Here is a 27,537-nt window from a genome sequence, read left to right on the forward strand (position 1 = left end):
CTCTACTAAAACTACTGCTTATATCCTATTTCCTGCAGGTTGAGTAATGCTATTTTGCATTAGGTTGTACTTTGTTCTTATAGGTGTGATTTCTAAGATTGTGTGTTCTTAGAGAAATGTACACACACACATACACAACAACAACAACATATTTCTATGCACTGTGTTTCCACACCCCATGAAAAATGTAATATAGCACACAGTTTGATGTTTCCTATTTACTGGAAAAAAAGAAAAAAAAAAAAAAACACCAAAATGAGTGCTATGTTACATTCTTCCTGGAGTAGGAAGACAAAATACACCCAGATGTTGAGCATGTGTGTTCGTAACAAAATTTTCTTTGCTTCTATCTTTTGCACAATTCTTTCCTAAATCTGAAGTCATTTACTCCTAACTAGATAGAACCTGTGGCAGAGATTGCTAACTGTCCACCAAAATTCTCTCTCCCCTTATTATGTAGAAATAGAAACATAGTATCATGGTATGCTACCTTTCCCAGCTTCCCGTGTGGCTCCCAAAAACCCGATGCCGTCGAGTAGATTCCGACTCATAGCAACCCTATAGGCCAGAGTAGCATGCTAGGTATTGTCAAATGCCTAAGTTCTGATCAGGGGAATGTGAGCAAACATGATTTGGGCCACTTCTAAGCTGGGCCTTTCAGGGAACAGCTGTGTGCCTCTTCCATTTTCTCTTTTCCACTGTCTACTACTTTTTTTTTTACTACGTGAATTTGGCAACAACAAGGATCTGCTCACACCAAAATCAACTCAAATCCACTACCTTCAAGTCAATTCCCACTAACAGCAATCTTACAGGACAAAGTAGAACTGCCCCATAGGGTTTCCAAAGCTATAAATCTTTACAAAAGTAGGCTCCCACATCTTTCTCCCTTGGAGAGGCTCATGGATTCGAACTGAAGACCATTTGGTTAGCAGCTGAGTGCTTTAACTATTGTGCCACTAGGACTTCTCCATTCACACAGAGGGGCACAATTTCTTAGACAGTGGCTGAGGGGCAAGTGGAAGAAACCTGGTTCCCTGATTAACTTCACATAGAAAAACACCTTGCCAATCCAGAACATAGGCTCAGTGGAAGAAATGTATTTCATCAGAACCATTGCATTTGGGGATCTCTGTTAGAGTTTAGTCTTTCACCCTAAAATATACAGCACCTCTCATAAACCCTATTAAGACTAATATTAGTAATGGCAGCTCAACACAAGGAACTTTGGACCATGTCAATCATTGTATTATAATAGCCTTGGCTTTATGGCACAAATTTTAAAAACTCCATATATTTTATATGCTTGAGTTGCTATCCTGAAAATTTGCCTAGTTTTTATGAAACTTGGACCCCCATCTCTATGCCAATATCTCTGATCAGACAGAGTTTTAACTTGATGACTTGAACTTGCTGACTTTTGGAGTCTGAAAACTTCCCTAGCTACCTAGATCTTCAAATATAGCTTGCTTTGGATACTGCCTTACTGTGCATGAAAGGAATTTCCATTGCTTCAGTTTTAACATTTTCTCTGCCCAAACAACCTCCTCACCAAGGTAATACTGCATGCCTACTGTTGGATACTTCCATGTTGCATAGGTCTGGTTACAAGACCAAACCACTCTAAGTCAGTGCCATTGTAAGGAATATGACAGGACAACACAGCCAATCAAGACCCAGCTAGGGTAAGCACCAGTTTTCAAAGGTCTAATAATACAGCAGGGCATACCTTATTGAGTCCATTTTCCATCCAACTTTTTCCAGTTTTATTTCATTTATTTTTTTAGTGGTGGATAACTTTCCTAAAAAAAAAAAAAAAAAGCAGAAGCCGATACATAAAACATATGTAAATAAAGAAAGTCTTCTCCTACCCCCAAATGGTAACCATAGTCAATCCTGGGCTTCTGTGGCACACTTGTTGAAATCCATATATCTGCTTTAACACCATAATTTTATAAATGACAGCACTGAGGCCCTAGAGCATTAAAAATAACTTAGCATTAAAACATGTTAGAGACAGAGCCAGGGATAGAACCTCAGTCAGTGGACTTTCTTCCTTGCACCCATCCCTTTATCCCGGGACAAATCCCAATGGGTAACGCACATTCCTAAATAACAACCTTAAGGTACATTTGCAATGTGAGATTAAGCAAAAGGCATGTAAGAGTTAATACTCATAAGATTTGAGAGAAAGACTTGGCTTTCTCTGATACTTAATATAAGGGATAAAACATACTACCTTCCCAACTTTTTACTTATAATTAGAGATAAGTCTATTTTCATGATGATGTTCATATTAACATAGAACAGCATGCTTGAAAAAGCTTTACCCCTAGATCATTCACAGAAGCTTTTGCCTCTCTGGAGTTTGATGGTCTACATTAACAACCTCCGAGGGGGGAAAAAATTGGAGGGATGCTGTTTAAGTTGGCCAAGTATTAAATAGCATTGGTATAATATACTGGCAAATGTAAAACATTAATGTTTATAACTGAAAATAAAATCTGGTAATTCTCAGCGGATAAGAAAATATCAGAAACTGTGTTCCAAAGGACTCATATAATTATGCTGATCACATTTTGTATTCTTATAATTTTATTGGCTTATAAATAATTCCATGTATTCCGTCCAATAAAATTATTTAATTGGTAAAAGAAATTGCAGTTTGGATAAAGATACAATTTAGCTCAGTTTATGAATTTTGGCATATATTCCTTTGTGAAATTTATAAATTACAATGAATGAGGTCATACAAGTGGCAGTGGAAACTAAAATTCATCAATATACATGCATTTTTAATAGAATTCAGCACATTTTAAGAACACAGAATTGTGAGAGTCTCTTCATAAATACTGAAAAATAACATTCAAGGAGCTATATTCCTAAAGTAATATTTCTTAATCTGTTCAGTGATTCCATCCTAAAACTTTTTCTTGCATTTGGTTTCTACTTTTCATGCTAATAATTGGATTTCATTATTGTTTTTGTTGTTGTTCTTATGTATAACTGAATGAAACATTGCCCAGTCCTGTGCCATCTTCAGGATCATTGGTATCCATTGTTTTTGTTGTCGTTGTTAGGTGTCGTCAAGTCCATGTAGACTCATAGCAACCCTATGTACAACAGAACGAAACACTGCCTGGTCCAATGCCATGTTCATAACCCTTTTTATGCTTGAGTCCATTGTTGCAGCCACTATGTCAATCCATCTCATTGGGGGTCTCCCTCTTTTCCATTGACTCCATCCTTCTCCAGGGATTGATCCCTTCTGACAGCATGTCCAAAGTATATAAGACACAGTCTACCCATCCTTGCTTCTAAGGAGCATTCTGGTTGTACTTCTTCCAAGACAGGTTTGTTCTCCTTTTGGCACTCCGTGGTATATTCAATATTCTTCACCAACACCACAATCCAAAGGCATCAACTCTTCTTTGGTCTTCCTTATTCATTGTCCAGTTTTGCAAGCATATGATGCAGTTGAAAATACCATGGCTTGGGTCAGGAGCACCTTAGTCGTCAAGAACATCTTTGCTTTTCAACACTTTAAAGAAAGAGGTCCTTGCAGCAGATTTGCCCAACACAATGTGTCTTTCGATTTCTTGACTGCTGCTTCCATGGCTGTTGATTATGGATCCAAGTAAAATGAAATCCTTGACAACTTGAATCTTTTCTCTGTTTATCATGATGTTGCTTATTGTCCAGTTTTGAGGCTCTTTGTTTTCTTTACGTTGACGTGTAATCCATATAGAAGGCTGTGGTCTTTGATCTTCATTAGTAAGTGCTTCAGGTTCTCTTCACTTTTAGCAAGCAAGATTGTGTCATCTGCATAATGGGGGTCATTAATGAGTCTTCCTCCAATCCTGATGCCCCATTCTTCTTCATACAGTCCAGTTTCTCGAATTATTTGCTCAGCATACAGATTGAATAGGTATGATGAAAGGATACAACCCTGATGCACACCTTTCCTGACTTCAAACTGAGAAATATTTTCTTGTTCTGTTCTAACAACTATCTCTTGATCTATGTACAGGTTCCTCATGAACACAATTAAGTGTTCTGGAATTCCCATTCTTTGCAATGTTATCTGTTATGAGCCACACAGTACAATGCCTTTGCATAGTCAATAAAACACAGGTAAACATCTTTCTGGTATTCTCTGCTTTCAGCCAGGATCCATCTGACATCAGCAGTGATATCCTTGGTTCCACTTCCTCATCTGAATCTGGCCTGAATTTCTGGAAGTTCCCTCTTGATATACTGCTGCAGCCACACTGTTTTTAAGTGTTTCGTTCTGTGGTACTTGGGGTTGCTATGAGTCGGAACCAACTGGATGGCACCTAACAACAACAACAAAACTCAAGACAGTGTTACTTTTTAATAACTCTGTGTTTTAAGATAAATTGTTAAACACTGGCTGGCTGGCTGGCTGGCTGGACGGATGGACGGACGGATGGATAGATGATAAATGATAGACATAACACTGCACAAACAACTAGAGACACATATACATGCACACTATATCTATAGATATAGATATAAAGTCAGTTTGGAGAAGTATATCGTTCCACATTTCTATTACCCATGTTTCCAAAAATCGATATTTTGTGATCTAGGTGTATTAAACAAACTGATGTCCAAAAAAAAAAAAAAAAAACTGTGCTTTTTCATATTCCTGACTTTGCACCAATTTTTTTTTATCCTTCTGACTGGGAAATCTTCCTCCCTCTATACTTCTTTCTATGCCTAATAAATTGTTGAGATCAGACATTATCTCCTCTCTGAACTTTCCCTGATCTACCTTCCTGAAGTTTCTTGGTTTCCTCCCGTACTATGTCTAGGTTTTAAAATATTTTCACACATCTGACACAAGTTGAGAGTTTTAATGTCCCAAGGACTCTAAGCTCCTAAAGTGCATCACATCTGTCATTCTGATGAAAGACAGAAAACATAGTTTCTGGAAAGATAACTTTCCTGCATTTTTTTTTTTCTTAGTAGTTTTCCTATTGACTACAATGGTAATTTATATCTTCTCCACTGGCCTCAAATTTATTATCAATCTTCCACTTCCTTTCCCTTAGTAAAGGAGGAAAAGTCATCGCTTCTTATGTCATAGAGTAAACCAAAGCCATCATACAGGAACCCCTGGATTCTAACACATTTTTTTTTCTCTCTTCCTTTGTTTCTTTCTTCCCTTTTCCTCTCACTCTATCTTACTCTCTCTTTTGCTCTCTCTCTCTTTCCTGCATCTTTTTAATTAAAGGAAATTTTTGCTGTGTATAGGCTAACACTGAAGAAGTGATCTAAATTCCATCACATCTCTTCTCATCTTCTCAGATGCTTTATATCATGAGTTATTCCTTTCCTCTTTCTTCTTTTTGACATCTAGGTTGTCTTCAATTACTTGCTACCGTTAATAATACTATATTGAACATGTTTATGTATATCCCTGTAGGGTATAATTTTTGTATCATAAATTCATAGTTCATTTGGCTAACTACTGGTAGATTGCTCTTCAGAAGACCTGTACCAGACTACACTCAACTAGCAGCACTCAATTGTTTCTGCTACTGTTTATGTCTTTCTCAGTAACTGGATAATCTGTTTAATTTATGCTGATTATATGTGTATATGTTGGGTTTTCATTTCTCTGATTATTGATTTTGACATTTTTTCATATACTTCTTATCCACTAAGTATTCACCTTTGGAGTAATGCCTGTACATATTGTCTTTTTTTTTAGTTTCTGTCGATTTGTTATTCATTTTCAGGAATTTCTCATGTAGTCTAGACATGAAACACATGTGAGTTTTAAATATAGTGGGAGGCTTTTCCCTATCTGCCATCTGTCTGTTAATTTGGTCTAAATTAGTACTTCTCAAAGGAGGAGATTTTTTCCCCCTGGGAATGTCGGAAATGTGTAGAGGTATTTTTGGTTAACTCAGTGACTGGAGGATTTATCTTGTCATGTCATGGGCTGGAAACAGGGAAACTGTATATTCTACCCAACTTTCAAATGTCCTAAGAAGCAATAATTTAGCTAGAAAATGCTTATAATTATTTGAGCTTAGAACCCAATTCAATTTTAAATATATCACAAATTAATTTTTGCCTTGTTTTTAATATATATTATTTTTTTTCCAGAATTGCATTTATAATGTAAGTCAAGAGGAAACTTTGGAACTTTACTAAGAGTTATTTACCACTTCTGAAAATCAAAAAAATTGATGTCAGTGTTCCTCCTGGCACTAGAGTACATAATCCAACATTCCTGCATAAATTATATATGTAGCCTCAAAGTCAGAATGATTCTACGTATAGATGCTAATATAGTCCTGATCAAGCATCCACATTTTCAAATACTAAGTAATTCATTATAGTTTATTCATTTAATTTGATCTCATATTATAGTAATATATTAACTTTTTCTTTGTTTTGTTTACATTACAGGCAGTCCCTGAGTAACCAACAAGATCTGTTCCTAAGTCTGTCTTTAATGTCTTTAACTAGAATCTGTAGGTAAGTCAGAACAGGTACAATGGTTCTTATTTAGCATCAGCCAAATGTTTGTCTTAGTTTGTAGTATATATTTCACCTTTCTATGCATATAAAGCACATAAGAAACACTTTCAAACCAGGTAATGTTATCATGAGCGTCACGAAGTACTGCATATGTTCGTTATTACGAACCATTGTATGTATTTAACTTGAATTTTTAATATAATAGGCTTCGTGAGAGTCCATTCTTAAGTACTAGTTGTCAGTAAGTTGGAAGTCCATAACCACAGAGATGATCTGTATTTGGGATAGTAGGCTACCGTATTGATTTTTTAAACCGTAGAATGGAAAGCTTTACATCATATTTTTTATCAACAGGAGTCTGATACGCTTCATCAAGGTCTACAGCAATCCTTACTTTTGAGAGAATCTCACATGCATCTTTTTTTTTTTTTTTTTGCTTATGATTTATGATTTTGGGATCTCGTTGAAGAAATTCTCTGCTCTCCATGGCTGGCCACACTACTCACATACATTTTCTCCTACTAACTTTGTATCTAAAACATTAACATTCAAGTTGAATCCAAATGGAGTATACGATTACATATAAAATTGATATTGGGTAGATTTTTATTCTTTACATTGCAAATGAATTTTCCCAGCATCATTTGTTTCCCAACAGATTACACTTTGCCCCATTTCCTGGTGTTGCTGCCTTATCAGATATCAATCCCCACTGTAGAACTCTGAGCGCTCTAATTGTTATTTTTGTCTATTTTTCAGTTCCCACACAAGTGCTTTGCCTTTTAATTTTCTTCTAAACCATTTGTTTCTGATATATTGTGATATTTATTTTTATGGTTCATGAATCTGTATTCTTCCACATAAATTTAAAACAAGTTTATGGAATTTATCAAGAAATAGCTAAAATATCACTAAGACTGTGCTGAATTCATAAATTTATTATGAATGTATTGACATCTTACATTATTAACTAGCAGCATTCATGAACATGACCTATCTCCATTGGTTCATAATTCTTTGTGTTATTTGATTTTTATTCTGTGGATATATAGTGGGTATTCTTCAAGTCACTTATCAATCACCTGATAATTCATGTTGCTATTATATATTATTTTCTGTTTTTTTAAGAGACTATTACTATCATACAGAAAGAGGTTTTTTTTTTTTTTTTTTAGTTGTATTTGAATCTGACAATCCTGTTGAATTATCATCTAGTAGAATAATTTGTTGATTACGGTGATTTTTTTTAATGCATAGGATCACATTATTTGCCCATTTGGAGAAGGTTATCCCTCCCTTTCTAATCTTTATAGCTTTCTCTCTCTCTCTAAACTTTCCTTGTGTTACAGTATCGGAAGAGCTGACATTAAAGTTGGTGATAATAGTCTTCCTTGTCTTTAATCTTTAAGGAAATTCATCTAAAATTTTAAGTTGAGTATAATGTCTGTTGTAGGTTCTTGGTAAACAACCTCCACTGAGGTAAGAAAATACACTTTGATTTATATTTTCTAGTTTTATTTATTATTGTTATTTTACAGACAGTTAATCATAGTTGAGAGTAATAATGCAAACTAGGCCAACTGGTTCAAATTGTAGCCCTTTCATTACCAGTAGTGTGACTTTCTGACATCCTAAAATATGTAAAATATGGCTAATAGTAATAATACCTTTGACATATGGATTTTTGAACATTAAATGAATTAACATGTAAAAATATCTTAAAACACTGCCTGGCACATGGGGAATACAACTTGTTAAATAGCATTTATTTAATTTTGAAAAAAAGTCATAACTTATTCAAATAGCTTCAGATATATATGCTTATGTGTATACAGTATATATATAGACACACACAGGTACATACGTGTGTGTGTGTATATATATATATTTTTTTTTTTTTCTGGGATTCTTAGTACTGGGATGTTTTCATTTGTTTATAATACCCTACACATTTCTTAACTTTTCACATTATTACCCATTGTCTACTGATCACTCAGATAATTCCTCTACCAATTTTTTTTTTATTTATAAATTTACTTTTCACCTGTATGTATTTTAGTCTTTTGTGTTATTTATTTAAATAGTCTTTGTTATGCTTACAATTTTGTCATGGTTGTTATATTGGAGTCGAGGGGTAGATAGATTTGTATTATTACTAGGATCATTGTGTTCTGGATGTATGTATCTCCTTAAGTTCTTATTTTGCATTAACACTTTTAAAAACTATTTAAAATATGCAAAAAATATACAGATATATAAAATGTATAAAAAGTGTTATAATAATTGCTCATATACCCATTAACTTAGATTAAAGAGTGATACTCAGTTCATTAAAACTCCATCTACAAATCTCCTTGAAGGGTTATTCTATCTCCATGGCAGAAGAAGCCCCCATTGTGAATTGAGTGCTTGCATTCTGGTGTTTTTTTTTTCTTTTAATTTGTGCAAATTATTTAGTAATATATTTTCTTGTTTTGCGTGTTTAACACACAGAGCTTATGTGTCCTCCTGTGACTTGCTTATTTTGTTAAATACTATATTTGTGAGATTTATCTATATTGATACATACATTTCCAATTTATTTATTTCATAAGAGTATACTACTTTATTTTATGTATTTGTGTATTGTTTTCCTAAAAACAATTCAACTATAAACGTTCTTATACATGCCATTTGGTACACATTTTAAAAAAATTTTTTCTATGATGTCATCAACTGTTTGTATTTCAGCCTCTCATTATTACAGTATGGTAGAAATAATTGCATTTCATAGTGATTTCAATTTTCAAATCAATGAACACTTACGAGATTTTACTTTTCATATTGCATTATCCATGCCCTTTTCCTTACCGTGAAATGTCCCTTTATGTCTATTGGCCAAATGTTAAATACTTTGTGGTTTTTATCTTAAAAACCTATAAATATTCTTAATGTATTCTTTGATACTAATTTTTTTCAGTTATTTGTATTCCAAATATATGGATTTACATTGTAACTTTTTTAACCTTTTTAGGTAATATATTTTGGTGCACAGAAATTTTTGATTTGAATTTAAATTTCTTTTCTTTCTCTGACTTAGTAAATATATTTCTCAAAAAATTATTTTCTAATATTTTAACTAAATGTTTAATAACATTTACAATAATCTTAGGTAATTCACTTTTGACAGAACAAATTCCAAAAGCTTAATTTTGATTTCTTGAACTGAATTAAATATATATATATATGCACTAAGCAGTTAAAGCATCTACTAGCATTGCTATAAAACTAGAATGAATGAACTGCTAATTTTTTCTTCTTCTAATGCAGCCAAAACAATATCATCTGTTTGTTCATATTCCCTACATACACAAAAACACTTGAATTAAAAAGTGAATGAAATGAATGCAATACCACATTTTATCTAAGTGAAAGGTCATGTTTTACAGAGTGATATGAGGATGTACCTTCTGGAGCTAGAGGTGTTTTTGGCCAGTCTTTTATATAGATATATAATTTTTATTGTGCTTTAAGTGAAAGTTTACAAATCAAGTCATTCTCTCACACAAAAACTTATATACACCTTATGGATAGTCTCTTTATGTCAACTACTAACTTTTGAAATAGATGCTAATGTCCCTTCCAAAGATTTATGTCTCCTGTTTTTCATGTGAAAACCCTGGTGGCATAGTGGTTGAAGAGTTTGGCTGTGAACTAGAAGGTCCGCAGTTCAAATCCACCTGGAGTTCCTTGGAAATCCTTTGGGGCAGTTCTACTCTGTCCTATAGAGTTGCTATGAGTCAGAATCAACTCCATGGCAATGGGTTTGGTTTGGTTTGGTTTATTTTTCATGTATTCGGTGACATAGCTTGTAGCCCCCATCATGGATGGTAAATGTCAGCAAATCTTTTTGTGGCTTACCTATTCTACCTTGATAAGCCGGAATTAAGTACTTTTGTTTCTTAAATGTACACCTTTAAATATGAGCTTATTCATGCTAAAATGTTTATTCCAAACCTTTAAAAAAGCATTACCAGATAAGTTTCAAAAGTGGCTGCAGATGTCTGCTAAACAATAAATGATGATACTGAGGCTGAGGCCAGTGTCTCAATCACCCCAGTGTATTTCTGTTGCGTATCTAACCTTCTCCATGCTCCATGCTTAACCACTTCATTAGCTTATGTGGCAAAAAAAAAAAAAAAAATAGCAGGTATTTCAAGAAACGGACACCTGGTTGCGTAGTGGTTAAGTGCTACGGCTGCTAATCAAAGGGTCGACAGTCTGAATCCGCCAGGTGCTCCTGGGAAACTCTATGGGGCAGTTCTATTCTGTCTATAGGGTCATCGCTATGAGTCCGAATAGACTGGATGGGTTTTTTTTTTTTTTTTTTTCTGGGTTCAAGAAACCAAGGCCAGCATGGTAAACAAAAACCAGCCTTAACCAGATCTGGCCCGCAGATCATGTGCAGTCAGGAAACGCGACATATGAGCGTTGCACAGGCCCTCTCTCCGCCCCGAATTACCAAGGTAGAAAGTGTCCCAGAAAATTGATGAATATTTATAACTTCCTGGATTACAATCCCATTAAAGGCTGTAGCCTAGCCCCTGCTCAGAGAGTCAGATCTGGGCAAGTCTTCTGGTCCCTTGCATTGCTGCTCTGCAATAAAGTACTTTCTCTTTCCTCAAAACTCGGTGTGTCTTGCCTTTTGGCTTTACAGCGCACGGGGCAGGGGCCCACTTGGTCCCGCAACAATACCATGGTAGCAAAACATTCAGACTATTCTTTACATGCTGAATTACAGCACTGGTCAACCTCCATTTCCCACACAGGTACAATTTGTACTCAAATTTTTATGTTTCTGCTGACCCAACCAATCAGTGCCTTGTGGCTTTGTTCAATCACAAACCATAGCCTAGGCTCCTGCGAGCCTGGCTAGTACATTAATCGGGCAAAAGTACTAGTGACCTCTAGTACTTCTCTCACAATTATCCATGACTTGGAGGAGTTAGTTTTGTCTATATACTACTCACTGAGCACACTTGATTTTATTGGTTAAACCCAACTCTTTGTTGCTTAAATGAAGTACTACCTTGTATTTAAAGAGGTTTGGGAAAAGAATGGCAGGCTATGTCTCAGATTTAACCATGTATTAAAATGAGTGTCCACCTGTGTTTCGTACACCATTAGTTCAGACTGTGGCAGAAGCTGGAAGTGCAAAGTAGAGTACTACCAAACCTGCCTGGCTTATTTAAAGTAATAATTAATGATAACATTTTGTTTGCAAAAATTGGAAGACAGGTATAAACAGAGAGGTACGGTCACCCTAACTTCAGGCAAACATTCTTAATCATTCTGTTTCTCGATAAATATACTTAAACTTTTAAATTGCTCCAAACACTAGCAGAACTGCATCTCACGAACTGTAGTGTGTAAGGTGTTCTTCATAATTTAGTTCTAAACACTTCTTAATTCACCCTTGGAATCCACTTTAAAGTGTGTTTTATTTAAAATGCATAATACAGTTTCCTTGTGTATAAATATTTTAACTACCCTCCTATTTCTGATTCCTAATGTTATTGCAGTATGCTCAGCATATATCATTTCCAAGAAATTGATTTTTCAGTGTTCACTGAGGCTTCCTTTATGGCCTTAAACTTATTTCAGTTTTCTTAATATTTCATGTGTGCTTGGAAAGAGTAATATTGTGTTTTGTGTAGACGATAGCTTGAGTTTATTAATGTTATTTTTCAGATCTTCAGTATGTTTGCTTATGTTTGTTTGCTTGACAAATCAGCTAAATTTGATGATTTGTATATTTCTCCCTGCAACTCTCTCACTTGTTTCAATATGTATTGTGAAGATTTATTGTTAATTATGTATTTGTTTATATAGATATATCTTTGCTTTTATGTTTCCTCTTTCATCATTATGTATTATTATTTCACATATGATATTTTTAGCTTCATATTTTATTTTCAAAGATTTTAAGAATACTGTTCTAGATTTCTTGGTTCATATTTGCTTAACATGCCTCCTTTCGTGATTTTATGCCAATCTTTGTTTTTTGATTACAAGATCTCTAGGAACAATTTGCACTATTTAAGATCATTGGAACATTGTGACAGTGATATATTGGAAATGAACAAAATATTCACTCCTGATGAAAAAAAAAAAAAAAAGGAAAAGCCATTGCAGTCGAGTCGACTCTGACTCATAGTGACCCTATAGGATGGAATAGAACTGCCCCATAGGGTTTTCAAGGGGCACCTGGTAGATTAGAACTGCTGACCTTCTGGTTAACAGCCGTAGCTCTTAACCACTATGCCACCAGAGTTCCAAGATACTCATTAAAAGAACAATATGTATATTCATTTTATATAATATAGTGCTACAGCATGCCTATACTACTAAAACTAAATAAATAAATGAAAGAGTTGCAGAGCAACAAATATATGGCAAGATATAGTTTATGTATATTTCTAAAAAAGTTTTAAAAGTACTAGCTATAGTGAGCCTCTTGGTCCTCCAATGGTTGAATGATACAGTATACTTGCATTTTATGTAAAAATAATTATTTTCTTAAAAAAAAACTGTCTTAGAACTATTATGGTAGTATGGAAGTGTCCTTTAACTTTGTGCAGTAGTAATTTGGATGTGATGTTTGATATAGTATTTGTTATCTTTCGAGGTGTTTTCAAAATTGCAACAAACAAAAAATCCCACCAACCCAAGTGAGGAAAACCCAGTGTAAGTCATAAAATAAGTCAATTAGGAAATATCATATTAATATAAGAAATAATTTCAAGTAACTGAGTGAGCTAAATTGGTAAAGTTGGAACCCAATTTGTATTCATTTAAATTTTAGGCAAATATATATTAAAAAATAATTTACATTGTTCAAACCTTTAGACTAAAAGTAAAAGGTGTTCTATGACTACGTGTTATCTTGTTAGGTTTTTTCAGTTCTTGCTGCCGAGTGTTGTAAATACCAAGAGAAATTCTCTAATCGATTTAAATATTTTAGATTCAGAAATATACAAGCTCAAAAACATTTCTATCCTGCTTAATTAAAATAGAAAGTAACATTCTCAGGGCACTTATTTGTTCCTCTTGGTACTATTAAAGACACAGTTTTGTTTTTTCTTTCCAAATATTTAAATGTCTTAGAGGTCTACTTTTCAAATATTAATAATTAGAAGCGGAGCAATCCATGGTTAAAAATGCATTTCTCCCTAAAGTAAAAAACCCACCCAAGGTGAGAGTTTGAATCCAGCAAAAATTAGGATGCTCTAATGAATTAGTTCTATACTAAAAATTTATTCCAGGTCCAGTAATGGAATAAGAAGGATTACCAGATAAATGCTGACAACACAATTTTTTTTTTTAATTTAATCTCCATTAGTATTAATTTCATGCCATCTGACTATATCAGTAAGAAACCATGTAAGGAATATTTGGTGCAACTGAAAATAAACTGAGATGAAGACTTCGAATAGACCATTGGATCTGGCAATGTGGAAGCTGAAGTTCACCTTGATATGAGCACTTTTAGTGGGGAGACCAAATTGGTGTGGTTAAAGAACAAACGGAAAGATAAAAAGTGGAAACAGTGAGGATAGGTAATACTTTTAATAATTTTTACTCTAAAGAGGAAAAGGAAGATAGAGAAGCACTTGAGAAGACATAAGGACAATAGAGAATTTGCATTTATTTTTACTTTTCAGCTATTTTAGGCTGGACAGAGTAAGAGTACTTACTTTTAGTAAGAGTACTTACTTTTAGTAAGAGTAAGAAGTGTGATGTAGTAGAAAAAGGTGGTAACTTTAATACCCAATTCCTTGAAAAATCAATAGAGAATGAGATGTGAATATCAACGACAGCATGGTTTTTAATATAAAAAAGAAATATTTGTCTAGTGTGGTAGAAGGAAAAAAAGACTATGCTAGGGTAGATGATTATAGGCTGCTAGATTTAGTGATGGGATATATTTCTCTTCTTGCTTCTGTTTTCTTAATAATTAAATACATTGTTGAAAGTTTAAGAAGATGGTAGAAGAAAAGGTGTAAAATAATTGTTTTTAGTGACTAATGGTCAGTTCATTGGAGAATTTTAGTAGGGCTGGTCGATATTGATGAAAGTCCACTTCAGATTTACAGATGCAATTAATTGTAAAATGAAGTTCATGATAAGTTTTTCTCCAGCCATCATCGGTTATGCAGGGGTAAGTGGAAAATAGAGATTTGGCTGAGATGTTGGCTGAAAAATGTAATAAAAGGGGAAATGGATAAGACATTTTACTATGTATGTGAGGACTGTTTAAAGGGCTGAAACATGGCATTTGAACTAGTTCACCATGCTACAGAGTGTTCAGTTTTTCAAGGTTCCACTTAGGTGCCAGACTTACTAGAAAATACAGGTTTCAGAGCGCACTGTGTTTCAGGTAGGAGTACCTGGGTGGTGAAAATGGTTAATCGATGGGCTACTAAATGAACAGTTTGTGATTCGAATCCCCAGAAGCAACTCAGAAGAAAAGCTTGCTGATCTGCTTTCAAAAGTTTACAGCCATGAAAAGTCTCTGGAACCCTGAATCAGAACCTACTTGACAGAAATTGGTTTGGATTCTTCTGTGTGTGTGTTGGGTAAAGATATACAAGGTTTGAACTGAAGTAGGTCAGTGACTGTGAGCCCATTTGTTAGGTTAATAGTATGCATGGACAGCTAGAATCCCACATATTTGCAAATTAATATAGTGGACAAAAATTTCTTAGTAAAAACATCTAGCAATAAATAAATGAAACAAAAAAGAATCATCAAGATTTGACAATTCTGAAAATATCTGGTGGGTTTCCTTTTCTGTCTGTTCTTTTGTTGGAGGAATGTGTTCTTCACAGTGTATCTTCCTAGCCTGGCCAACAGCTTGAGCATAATGAAAGTGACATTATCAGTTCTGAGGGAAGAACAACAGTCAACTATCACACATTTGCACGAATTATCCCTTAGTGCTGACTATGCTCCTGAATTTAGGCAGCTGAAGAAGGAAGGGTAAATAAAATGTAAAAGAACATTTTAACACAGTGATAAACCTGGGGAACAAAGAGGGTGCTTCAACTGTCTGTTTTAAAGTTGTTAAGGAAGCTATTCACAGAAGCACTTCCTTCAGTAGCGTTCAGCATACTGAAGTCTGAAAAATGTTTCCTCTGGTAGCCAAAGCTTAGTTTGCCACTTTTCTATACCTTACAATCAAACTAAGACGTAACTAAACTGTCTCTGAAATTACTAGGGAAGATTGTGGCACAACTTAATGCCTCAAAAGGAATTTTCTACTGCAAACGTGTCACAAATCTCCAAACTAGTAGTGGTTATTACAGAAAGTTTTGGATAAATTTACTCTGCCATTAGTGGTATTTCTGAATCACTTACTAATAACACAAAACGGAAAAAAAAAAAAAAACCCAAAACACACAACCAGTCAGTAATAACTTATTGATGCAATAAATTTAGTTCTTACCCAAGCTCAGTGAAAAACTCTCTTCTTCAAAAAAAGCCTTGTCAGCAAAAAAATAATGTGATCTTAACAATCAGCCTTTTTTTTTTTTTTTTAACCACTAATTTGAGTTGAATGAATCCATCTGGATTGGTCATTGCTGATGAAAAGATATATTGTGAGAGAATAAATTTGGTTTGTGTGTGAGTGTGTGTGTGTGTGTGTGTGTTTACATGGTAGGTTGAACCATTACCATTTTTATAGGTAAAAAACAGTCAAATATCACCAATTTCCTATGGTTCAATTGAACATACATATGTGAATATATTTATATATCAGTATTTGTATATTATCATATGATACATATATATGATTGTATTGTGATAAGCATTATTTGAACATATACAAAATATACCACTTGATGCATATGACCTTGTTTGTAATTTAACCTTATCTTCAGCAAATTTCTTAGTTATTTTACTCTAACTGTGGAGTAGGCCATCAATTGCTCATATGCAAGTTCAAGTTGAAGTTGATGAAAATTAGAATGAGTCTACTAGAGCCAAAATACAAACTTAAGCATATTCCACCTGAATTTAGAGACTGTCTCAAGAAAAGATTTGATTTGAACACTAATGACTGAAGACCAGACCAGTTGTGGAATGACATCAAGGCCATCATATATGAAGAAAGCAGGAGGTCATTAAAAAGACAGGAAAGAAAAAAAATACTAAAACGGATGTCAGAAGAGCACCGAAAAGTGCTCTCGAACATTGAGTAACTAAAGCAAAAGAAAGAATTGATGAAGTAAAAGAGCTGAATAGAAGATTTCAAAGGGAGGCTTGAGAAGAAGACAAAATAAAGTATTATAATGACATGTGCAAAGACATGCAGTTAGAAAACCAAAAGGGAAGAACACGCTTGGCATTTCTCAAGCTGAAAGAACTTAAGAAAAGTTACAAGCCTCGAGTTGCAATATTGAAGGGTTCTACAGAGAAAATATGAAACAGTACAGAAAGCATCAAAAGAAGATGGAAGGAACATACAGAGTCACTATACCAAAAAGAATTGGTGGACATTCAGTCATTTCAGAAGGTAGCATATATGGAGAACTAAATTGTGCCACTTCCACGCGTCTGTCAGTTTGCCGTACTGTGGGGGTTGCATGTTGCTGTGATTGCTAGAAGCTATGCCACCAATATTCAAATATCAGTGGGGCCACCCACAGTGGACAGGTTTCAGCTGAGCTTCCAGACTAAGAAAGACTAGGAAGAAGGACCTAGTGGTCTACTTCTGAAAAGAATTAGCCAGTGAAAAGCTTGTGAATAGCAGCGGATCATTGTTGGATACAGTGCATGAAGATGAGCCTCTCAGTTTGGAAGTCACTCAAACTATGACCGGGGAAGAGCTGCCTCTTCAAAGTAGAGTCCACCTTAAAGAGATGAATGGAGTCAGGCTTTCAGGTCTTCGTTTGCTGATGTGGCACGACTCAAAATGAAATGACATAGCTGCAAACAGCCATTAATAATCAGAACTTGGAATGTACAAAGTATAAATCTAGGAAAATTGGAAGTCATCAAAAAATGAAATGGAACACATAAACATCAATATCCTAGGCATTACTGAGCTGACATGGACCGGTGCTGGCCATTTTGAATCAGATAATCATATAGTCTACTATGCCAAGGATGACAAATTGAAGAGGAATGGTGTTGCATTCATCATCAAAAAGAACATTTCAAGATCTATCCTGAAATGCAATGCTGTCAGTGATAGGATATCTATAGGGCTACATGGAAGACCAGTTAATACGACTATTATTCAAATTTATGCACCAACCACTAAGGCCAAAATGAAGAAATTGAAGATTTTACCAACTTCTGCAGCCTGAAATTGATTGAACATGAAATGAGAATGCATTGATCATTACTGGTGATTGGAAAGCAAAAGTTGGAAATGAAGAAGGATAGGTAGTTGGAAAATACGACCTGGGTGATAGAAACTATGCCAGAGATCGCATGATAGAATTTTTCAGGACCAACAACTCCTTCACTGAAAATACCTTTTTTCACCAATGTAAATGACGACTATGCATGTGGACCTCGCCAGATGGAATAAACAGGAATCAAATTGACTACATCCATGGAAAGAGACCATGGAAAACCTCAACATTACCAGTGAGAACAAGGCCAGGGGCCAACTGTGGAACAGACCATTAATCACTCATATGCAAGTTCAAATTGAAACTGAAAAAAAAAAATAGAACAAGTCCATGAAAGCCAAAGTACGACCTTGAGTATATCTCACCTGAATTTAGCAATCATCTCAAGAATAGATTTGATGCGTTGAACATTAATACTGAAGACCAGACAAGTTGTGGAATGACATCAAGGACATCATACATGAAGACAGCAAGAGGTCATTAAGAAGACAGGAGAGAAAGAAAAGACCAAAATGGGTGTCAGAAAAGACACTGAAACTTGCTCTGGAATGTCGAGTAGCTAAAGTAAAAGGAGGAAATGATGAAGTTAAAGAGCTGAACAGAAGTTTTCAAAGGGCTGCTCGAGAAGACAAATTATTTTAATGACGTGTGAAGAGCTGGAGAAGGAAAACCAAAAGTAAAGAACACACCCGGCATTTCTCAAGCTGAAAGAACTGAAGAAAAAAATTAAGCCTGCGGATGCAATATTGAAGGATTCTACAGGGAACATATTAAACAACGCAGAAAACATCAAAAGAAGATGGAAGTCACTATACCAAAAAGAATTGATCGATATTCACCCGTTTCAGAAGGTAGCATATGTCCAGGATCTGGTGGTACTGAAGGAAGAAGTCCAAGCTCTACTGAAGGCATTGGAGAAAAACAAGATTCCAGGAGTTGAAGGAATACTGAGATGTTTCAACAAATGGATGCAGCACTGGAATTGTCCGCTATTCTATGCCAAGGCAATTGGAAGACAGCTACCTGGCTAACCAACTGGAAGAGATCCATATCTATGCCTACTCCCAAGAAACGTGATCCAACCGAATGTGGAAATAAATAAACAATATCTTTAATATCACACGCAAGTGAAATTTTGCTGAAGATCATTCAAAAGTGTCTGCAGCAGTATATAGACAGGGAACTACCAGAAATTCAAACTGGATCCAGAAAAGGATATGGAACCAGGGATATATTGCTGATGTCAGATGGATCCTGGCTGAAAGCAGAGAATACCATAAAGATGTTTATTCGTGTTTTATTGACTATGCAAAGACATTCGACTGTGTGGATCGTAACAAATTATGGATAACATTTTGAAGAATGGGAATTCCAAAACACTTAACGGTGCTCATGAGGAACCTGCACATAGATCAAGAGGCAGTCATTCAAACAGAACAAGGAGACTCTGTGTGGTTTAAAGTCAGGAAAAGTGTGTGTCAGTGGTCAGTGTTGTATCCTTTCACCATAAGTATTCAATCTGTATGTTGAGTAAATAATCCGAGAAGATGGACTGTATGAAAAAGAACCGGGCATCAGATTTGGAGGAAGACTCATTAACCACCTGTGTTATGCAGATGATACAACCTTGCTTGCTGAAAGTGAAGAGGACTTGAAGCACTTACTGATGGAGATCAAAGACCACAGCCTTCGCTATGGTTACACCTCAACATAAAGAAAACAAAAATTTTCACAACTAGATCAATAAGCCACGTCATGATAAATGGAGAAAAGATTGAAGTTGCCAAGGATTTCATTTTACTTGAATCCCCAGTCAACACCCATAGGAATCTGCAGTCAAGAAATCAAATGACACTTTGCATTGGGCAAATCTGCTGCAAAGGACTTCTTTAAAGTGTTGAAAAGCAAAGAAGTCACCTTGAAGGCTAAGGTGCACCTGACCCAAGCCATGGTATTTTCAATTGGATCATATGCATGTGAAAGCTGGACAATGAGTAAGGAAGACTGAAGAACTGATGCCTTTGAATTGTGGTGTTTTTGAAGAATGTTTAATATACCATGCTCTGCCAAAAGAACAAACAAGTCTGTCTTGGAAAAAGTACAACCAGGATGCTCCTTAGAAGCAAGGATGGTGAGACTGCATCTTACATACTTTGGACATGTTGTCAGGAGGGATCAGTCCCTGGAGAAGGACATCATGCTTGGGAAAGCACAGGGTCAGCAGAAAAGAGGAAGACCCTCAACGAGATTAACTGACACAGTGGCTGCAACAATAGGCTCAAGCATAACGACGAATGTAAGCATGGCACAGAACCAGGCCCTGTTTTGTTCTGTGGTACTTGGGGTCGCTATGAGTCAGAATCGACTCAAAGACACCCAACAACAACAACAAAAGGCCGTAAGACTTTGAGGTTTTGTTTTTTTTTCAGCAGTTAGCCTTCTCTAATATAATTTTTATGTTGAGATGCTTGGTTTTTTAAGATACACCCCCATCCCACCCTGATGCTACACTTATGGAATACAGTTCAATTCACAGAATGGAAATATCGACAAAATTTTAGAGTTTCCTGCTGTACTATTTCCTCAAGTGACAGGTAGCTGAGGAGGTTGAAGAAGCTGGCGATCTAGATTATTGGCTCAAATGCTTATTCAGCCACAAGTGAGTTTTATTCTAATGATGATATCAAATCCATTTCTATTGTGAGGAGAGAATAAATTCAGAAATGAGGAGGACACTAAGTATGTGAATGCTTGGTAGAATCTGAGACATCATCTAGAGGAGACAGTGAGAGGGAACCAGAAAAGAGAAAAGGCATTGAAAAGCTTCAGTGATTTCGTTGAGTTGGAATGTACTTGTAAATATCTGGAAAGGGAATGCATTTATTCACTGTGACTCCAGAGCACATAGCAAAGGTCTTCATAGAGAAACATTCCTACTAAATACCAGAAGAAGTGTTGCTAATTAGAGCTACTCTGATGAGTTCTTCATTAATGAAAATATCCAAAGAGAGTCTTGATGCCCAACTCTCGGGTAGATCCCCCTTGATCATCTCTTTCCTTGGTTGCTGTACTTACATTTCCACTGGAGTTACCATCATTTTGATACTTGTTACTAGAGCCCACAAGTCTCGTTTCTTTTCCTATATTCTTCACTGTACTGTAATGCTGTATACATTTTTGGCAACTGATTCAGATGTTATGTCCTCAGTGAAGTCTTTCCTGCAGTCTTTCTGTCTCATCCCGGATTCTTCACCCACTTTATTTTCATGGTATTTTTCACATTCTTTGTGTAACTACAGTTACCTTAAGATGGAAACAAGAGCATGTCTTTATTTTAGAATTCTTCGTAATTATGCTCACAAAATAACTGAATAAATCAATTAATCTCTGTCCTAAGAGGTACTGTGTTCTTGATGCCTCTGAGACCTTTCTTAACTCTCATTTGGAGAATTAAAATTTAAAGAAGTCTATTTTACTGGGTGGTTGATACCCTTGAGATATTTTTAAGAGCTATCATGTTTGTCTTGGAGACTGAAAAACACAATAGCATGTTTAGGCTAGCACTTTCTCCCCTAGCTTGAAGTATTTCTTGTATTTCCTGCTACCTTATTATTGATTAAATTATGTCCTCCCAAAATATGCATTGAAATCCTAACCCCTATAGTGGTAGAAGTAATCCAGTTTGAAAATAGAGTTTTCTTTGTTTTTAAGAGGCATCATGTTTGTCTTGGAGGCTGAAAAACCCAAATAAGTTAGGTTCTAAATCTAATCACTTCTGAGTCATAAAAAGAGCAGATTAGACACAGAGATACACACAGGGAAAAAAAGATTTTGGAGACAAATACTTGTAATGAGGATTGCTGACAGCTTCTAGAAGCTGAAATAGACAAGGAAGGACCTTCCTCTATAGCCATGCCCTGAAATCAGACCTCTAGCCTCACAGAATGAGAAAATAAATTTCTGCTCTTTGAATCCCTCACTTGTGATATTTGTGTTACAGTAGCACTAGGTAACTGAGACATACCCCATCCGTGCCTAGTCCATTTCCTTCACCACTTGCTTTTATCTGAACTTTCCTCTGCATATCGAAATGCCTCCTACACATTATTCCTTTCCAGGTCCAAAATAGTTTTATGCTTTCCAAAAGTCATTGTTTTGCCTCCATAAATCAATTGAATTTATATATATATATATACCCCCACACACACATATACATATTTTAGCTGTGTTATATATGATAAATATATTATACAGGAAGTAATTAATAGATAAAAATATACTATATATCATGCATATCATATATAACATGATATATATTTTTGTGTATCATAAATATCCTGTAATGGAACCCTGGTGGTGCAGAAGTTAAGAGTTCAGCTGCTAAACAACAGGTTGGCAGTTGGAATCCACCAGTCGCTCCTTAGAAACCCTATGCGGAAGTTCTACTCTGTCCTATACGGTTGCTATAGGGTCATTATGAGTCAGAACTGACCTGACGGCTATGGGTTTGGTTTTTGGTTTTATCGCATAATATACAATACCATGTGGTATGTATTATGTAAGCAATCCTGGGTGCCTCAAATGGTTAAGTGCTTGACTACTAGCACTTAGCTTGGCAGTTGGAACTCATCCAGATGTGCCTTAGAAAACAGGCCTGGCCATCTTGAAAACCCTATGGACCAGTTCTATTCTGCACACATGGAGTTGAAATTGACTCCTGGGCAACTAAAGACACCAATGTATTATATATATGCATGATCACAATCTATATCATAAATATGATATATATTATCATATGTGTGTTGTTATCATTAGTCCATTGATCCCATTGAGACCTGCAATGAGATGGATTGCAGCCACTCTGTCAATCCATCTCATTGAGGGGCTTTCTCTTTTTGCTGACCCTCTACTTTACCAAGCATGATGTCCTTCTCTAGGGACTGATCCTTCCTGATTATATGTCCAAAGTATGTAAGATGCAGTCTCGCCATCCTTGCTTCTAAGGATCATTCTGTCTGTACTTCTTCCAAGACAGATTTGTTTTTTCTTTTGGAAATCCATGGAATATTCATTATTCCTCACCAATTCTTCTTCAGTTGTCCTTACTCATTGAATACAATGCATATATTTCAGAGGTTTGAAATGCATTTGCCATCATATATTAGCTGTGTTATAAGTACATTAATTAAATTCTCTATATCTCAGTTTTCTTATTTGAAAATTAAGAAACATTGTAACATTTACCTCATCAAGTTGGTAAGAGTATTAAAAAAAATCATACATGTGAAGTGCTGAGAAAGGCTCTTATCCCACAGCAGGCACTAAATAAATTGTAATTGCTTCTTAATATCAAAACCACATCAGTTGCCTAGCTATCAGAATACCTCAGGGACAATTGGTGCTTTAGAATATCTGTTGACTGGAGAAGAATCATGTCTTTGACTATAATTTTACTGAAGACAAACTATATATCGAATCCTTTTATTCTAATACAAAAGCTTGCTATTATCTAGTTTCTCCTTATATCTTATGGTCTGATTTTAAGGGCCTGTGACTATCATCATATCCCTAAAGACATGCCAAATTGCTTACGAAGATCTCAACTTCGAGGCATTCTGTCATAATCAGTAGTCATCACGATTTCTGCTTTGGGAAGGGGACTTATTCCCAAGATAAATAATGGTTATTCCCACAATTTCTTAATAAGTGCAAAATGAATTAATATAATCTCTATTGATTCCTTTAAGAAATGTGTCTTTAAGTCCAATAAGATTGACACCCAATAAAGCACCTTATACATTATAACAATTCCCTATCAAAGTGAGTAATGAACCATGCAGAGCTCACTCATTACCCACTTGGATGTGGTGGCCAGTTATAATTTCTGGTCTCTCACCTTGTAGCTCAAACTGGCATACAGCTCTATGAGTCTCCTGGGCAAATAACACTGTTGAATCCATTAGCCCCCCTCTCCCCAAACCCCCTTGTTCATCCTTTGAGTGAACTATGAGCAAATGATTTGAGACTGAAAGACCTTCCACAGAGCGCCTCTGCTCTTTCTCAGCCTGGCATATACAACAAAGCTTTATGGCACACATATGAGACTGTTTATTGAGTGTTACAAGGAGAACATTTGCAGTGTAACATGATAGGGAGACTAATATGGTAGATATGCTTTGGCTTGATGTGGTTACCAAGTCATACCTGTTGTCGGTAAAATAATTCCATGACTTACTTGTAAAGAATGAAAAGATACATATATTGCTTAGTTCTCTCTTGGTGAGTTTGTAAATTAGTATGTGAAAATCCACATAACTTGTCAGCATATAGGTTAACATAACTCAGAAACTGGTCTATAATACACACTGGGCCATTTAAATCATTTAAAACGTTGTTTGGCAAACGGTTACACTGACTTGACAAATTGGGATTCCTTATTAGTTTCAATGTTGCTTTTGGCTCCAGCCATCCCCACTGCCCCTTCTACTCTTAATTTCAAGCTGGATAATATCAGCCTTGAACATATTAAAAAGGTTGTGTGTGGTGGAAGGAGGGGGTGGAGTAAGATAAGCAAATTGTGATATATTAAGTTTTAAAGAATATCAAATAGCCTCTTTCTGAGTAGTGTAGAATATGTCTGATCTGAATTAGTTTTAATTTTCCTGAAAACTTGAAAACTGGAACAATATGAAAAGAGGAAGTTGCTGACAGTGAGGTCCATGCCTGACCTAAGTGATGGTATAGCCATCTATGATCAAGCTGTACTAAAAGCCTCCAATACGGTCTGCTTCCAGGGACTCAACCACACTGTGGGACGTGGCGGTTACAGCCATCCCACTATCAACCAAGCCAGCTTCTGACATCATCAAGTCAATTATGGCCAACCATAATTGGAGGCTTTCCGGAATACAGAAAGGAGAGAACTTAGCAAAGTGGACCTTAAATCACTTTGTCTAGATTTTATTTATTTTGTAGATATATAGTAACCTGCCTGAAGTCCAACAACTAGGTACAAAGCATGTTTCCAATGACTGTTGTTAATTTAGTTTGAAATAAGTTCTGCCAGGACTAGAATTCAGATCTCTTTACAATATACCACTTTGTCTTTCGTATAATGCTATTTTCAGAGTTCAGAAACCAAAATATTTCTGATAAATAACACAGTTTTCTGATATTTTTCCAATGTGCTCTACCTAGATACTCTACTAATGTTACACAATAAAACTAACGTATGCCATAGTACTGCTAATTGTACAGTAGATACCAGAAAATATACGTGTAATCATAGTCCTGGGGTGTTAAAATCTTAAGGAAAGAAATAGATAAATAATATATACTACAACAATTGAAGAGAAGAAATATATTCCATATACTCAGCCTGTTACAGAGAGATAAGAACTCACACTGAAGAGGCTGCTGAAATGTGTATAACCAAATGGAAGTGGACATAAAAGGATTCATAGAGAGAGTGAGTATGTAATGATGTCCTGAAGGGAGAAAAAAAATGCCGTTCACCTTCTAATTAGCTGAAAAATGGATGAAAGAAAAGTTATGTGACAGATTATTTTTAAGTGAATAACTTAAGAGACAGTGGAATTTTAGCATGAGAAGGAAGGGAATGGATAAAACTTGAAGCCTTCAAATAGTCGTTCTTTTATTTTTGGTTAGGCAGTTTACCTAAAGTAACAGGCTTGCATGAAGAGCTTGTAGAATTAAACTTTTCAAAGTAATGATTTCCGTAGCTATTCCTAAAGCAAACAGTAATCAAGAAAATGGTGAGGCCATCAGCCCACATAGTGACTGCTGGATTAGTCAAATCATGCAACAGTTAAAATCAGGAGAAGTAGAAACCTTCCCAGGCATGCCTCTGGATCATAAGCAAAGGGCTCTGGCAATGGATGAGATGCTGTTCCTAGAGAAAAGTCTCAGTCTTCCAGGTTGAACTCCTGAGAGATTGGTGCATGGCTGACTGGAGTGAAAGAGTGGTGCCTGTGTGTATAAAGGGTGCATTTTGGGAAGCAATGGAGAAAACTGCAATGGCCAGACCATAAATCTGCCTATTGATTCTTTTTTTTTTTTTTTTTAAAGTACATTCAGGTTGTGGGACAACTGGTATGGCTGAGTTAAGAGCTCAGAAGACCTTCTTCCTTCCAAAACAAATATTTAACTGATGAAGATTTTTTAAAAACAATAATTTAAGGTTCATATTGTCCAAATGGAGAAACATTTGTTCAAGAAAATCTTCTAAATCTTGGTAAGAACAGCAAGAGTCTTTGGCATGTAAACCATATCAGAAGGGGCAGGCAGTTGTTTCTTATTTGCACACCCCCTCCCTTGCTCCAGTCCAAGACTCCCTTCCTCTACCCAGCCTTCGCTCAAAGGACAAAGAACAGCAGGTGAAAGAGGCCAAGAATACCTGCACCACAGTTAGCTTTTAGATTCCATATAGGACTGTAAAGCCAAGAAGACCAGGGGCTGCCACCCTTTCCCTTAATTGTCCAGTCATGGAGGAGATGTGCCACTCCAGGAAAAAACAAGAATGTTCACTCTTGCCTCTTCTATTTAACATTGTACTAAAGGTTCTAGCTGGGGCAATTAAGAAAGAAATATGAATAAAAATCATACAGGCTGTAAAGGAAAAAGTAAATATAGATCTAGTACCCCTGCTGTTGTCAAGTTGGTTCTGATTCATAGCGACCCTAAAGGACAGAGTAGAGCAGTCCCATAGGGTTTCCAAGGAAAGCTTGGCGGATTCGAACTGCTGACCTTTTGGTTAGCAGCCATAGCTCTTAACCACTACTCCACCAGGGTTTCCATATATATCTATTAGCAGATGACAGTATTCCTTAGAAGTGACAATGGCGAGACTTCATCTTATGTACTTTGGACATGTTATCAGGAGGGGCCAGTTCCTGGAGAAGGACAGTATGGTTGGTAAAGTAGAGGGTCAACAAAAGAGAAAAAGACTCTCAACAAGATGGATTGACACAGTGGCTGCAACGATGGGCTCAAGCATAGCAACAATTGTGAGGATGGTGCAAGACCAGGCAGTGTTTTGTTCTTTTGTACCTAGGGTCATCATGAGTCAGAACTAACTCAACAGCACCTAATAACAACAGTAGATGACCTCATTTAATATTTAGAAAATCCTAAGATATCCTTTAAGAAACTGTTAGAACTAATTAGCAAGTTCAGAAATGTTGCAAGATAGAAGATCAATATACAAAAATCAGTTGTAACCCTCATCTATTCCTGGAGGAAATGTAAAATGATGCATCCACTGTGGGAAACAATTTGGTGATTCCTCAAAAAGTTGAACATAGAGCTACTACTATACCAGTAATTCCATCCTCAGATATATGCTTAAGAGACTTGAAAACAGGGATGCAAACAGACATATGTACACCAGTGTTTATTGCAGCACTATTCACAAGAGCCAAAAAGTAGAAATGACAGAAATGTCCACCAAAAGATGAATGGATAAATGAAATGTGATATCTACACACAATGGAATATTATGCAGCTATAAAGTGACAGGAATTTCTGATGCAGGTCACCACATGGATGAACCTTGAAAACATTATGCTGAGTGAAGTAAGTCAGTCCTAAAAAG

Source organism: Elephas maximus, chromosome 10 (genome assembly GCF_024166365.1).
Source record: "Elephas maximus indicus isolate mEleMax1 chromosome 10, mEleMax1 primary haplotype, whole genome shotgun sequence".
Classification (NCBI taxonomy): domain Eukaryota; kingdom Metazoa; phylum Chordata; class Mammalia; order Proboscidea; family Elephantidae; genus Elephas; species Elephas maximus.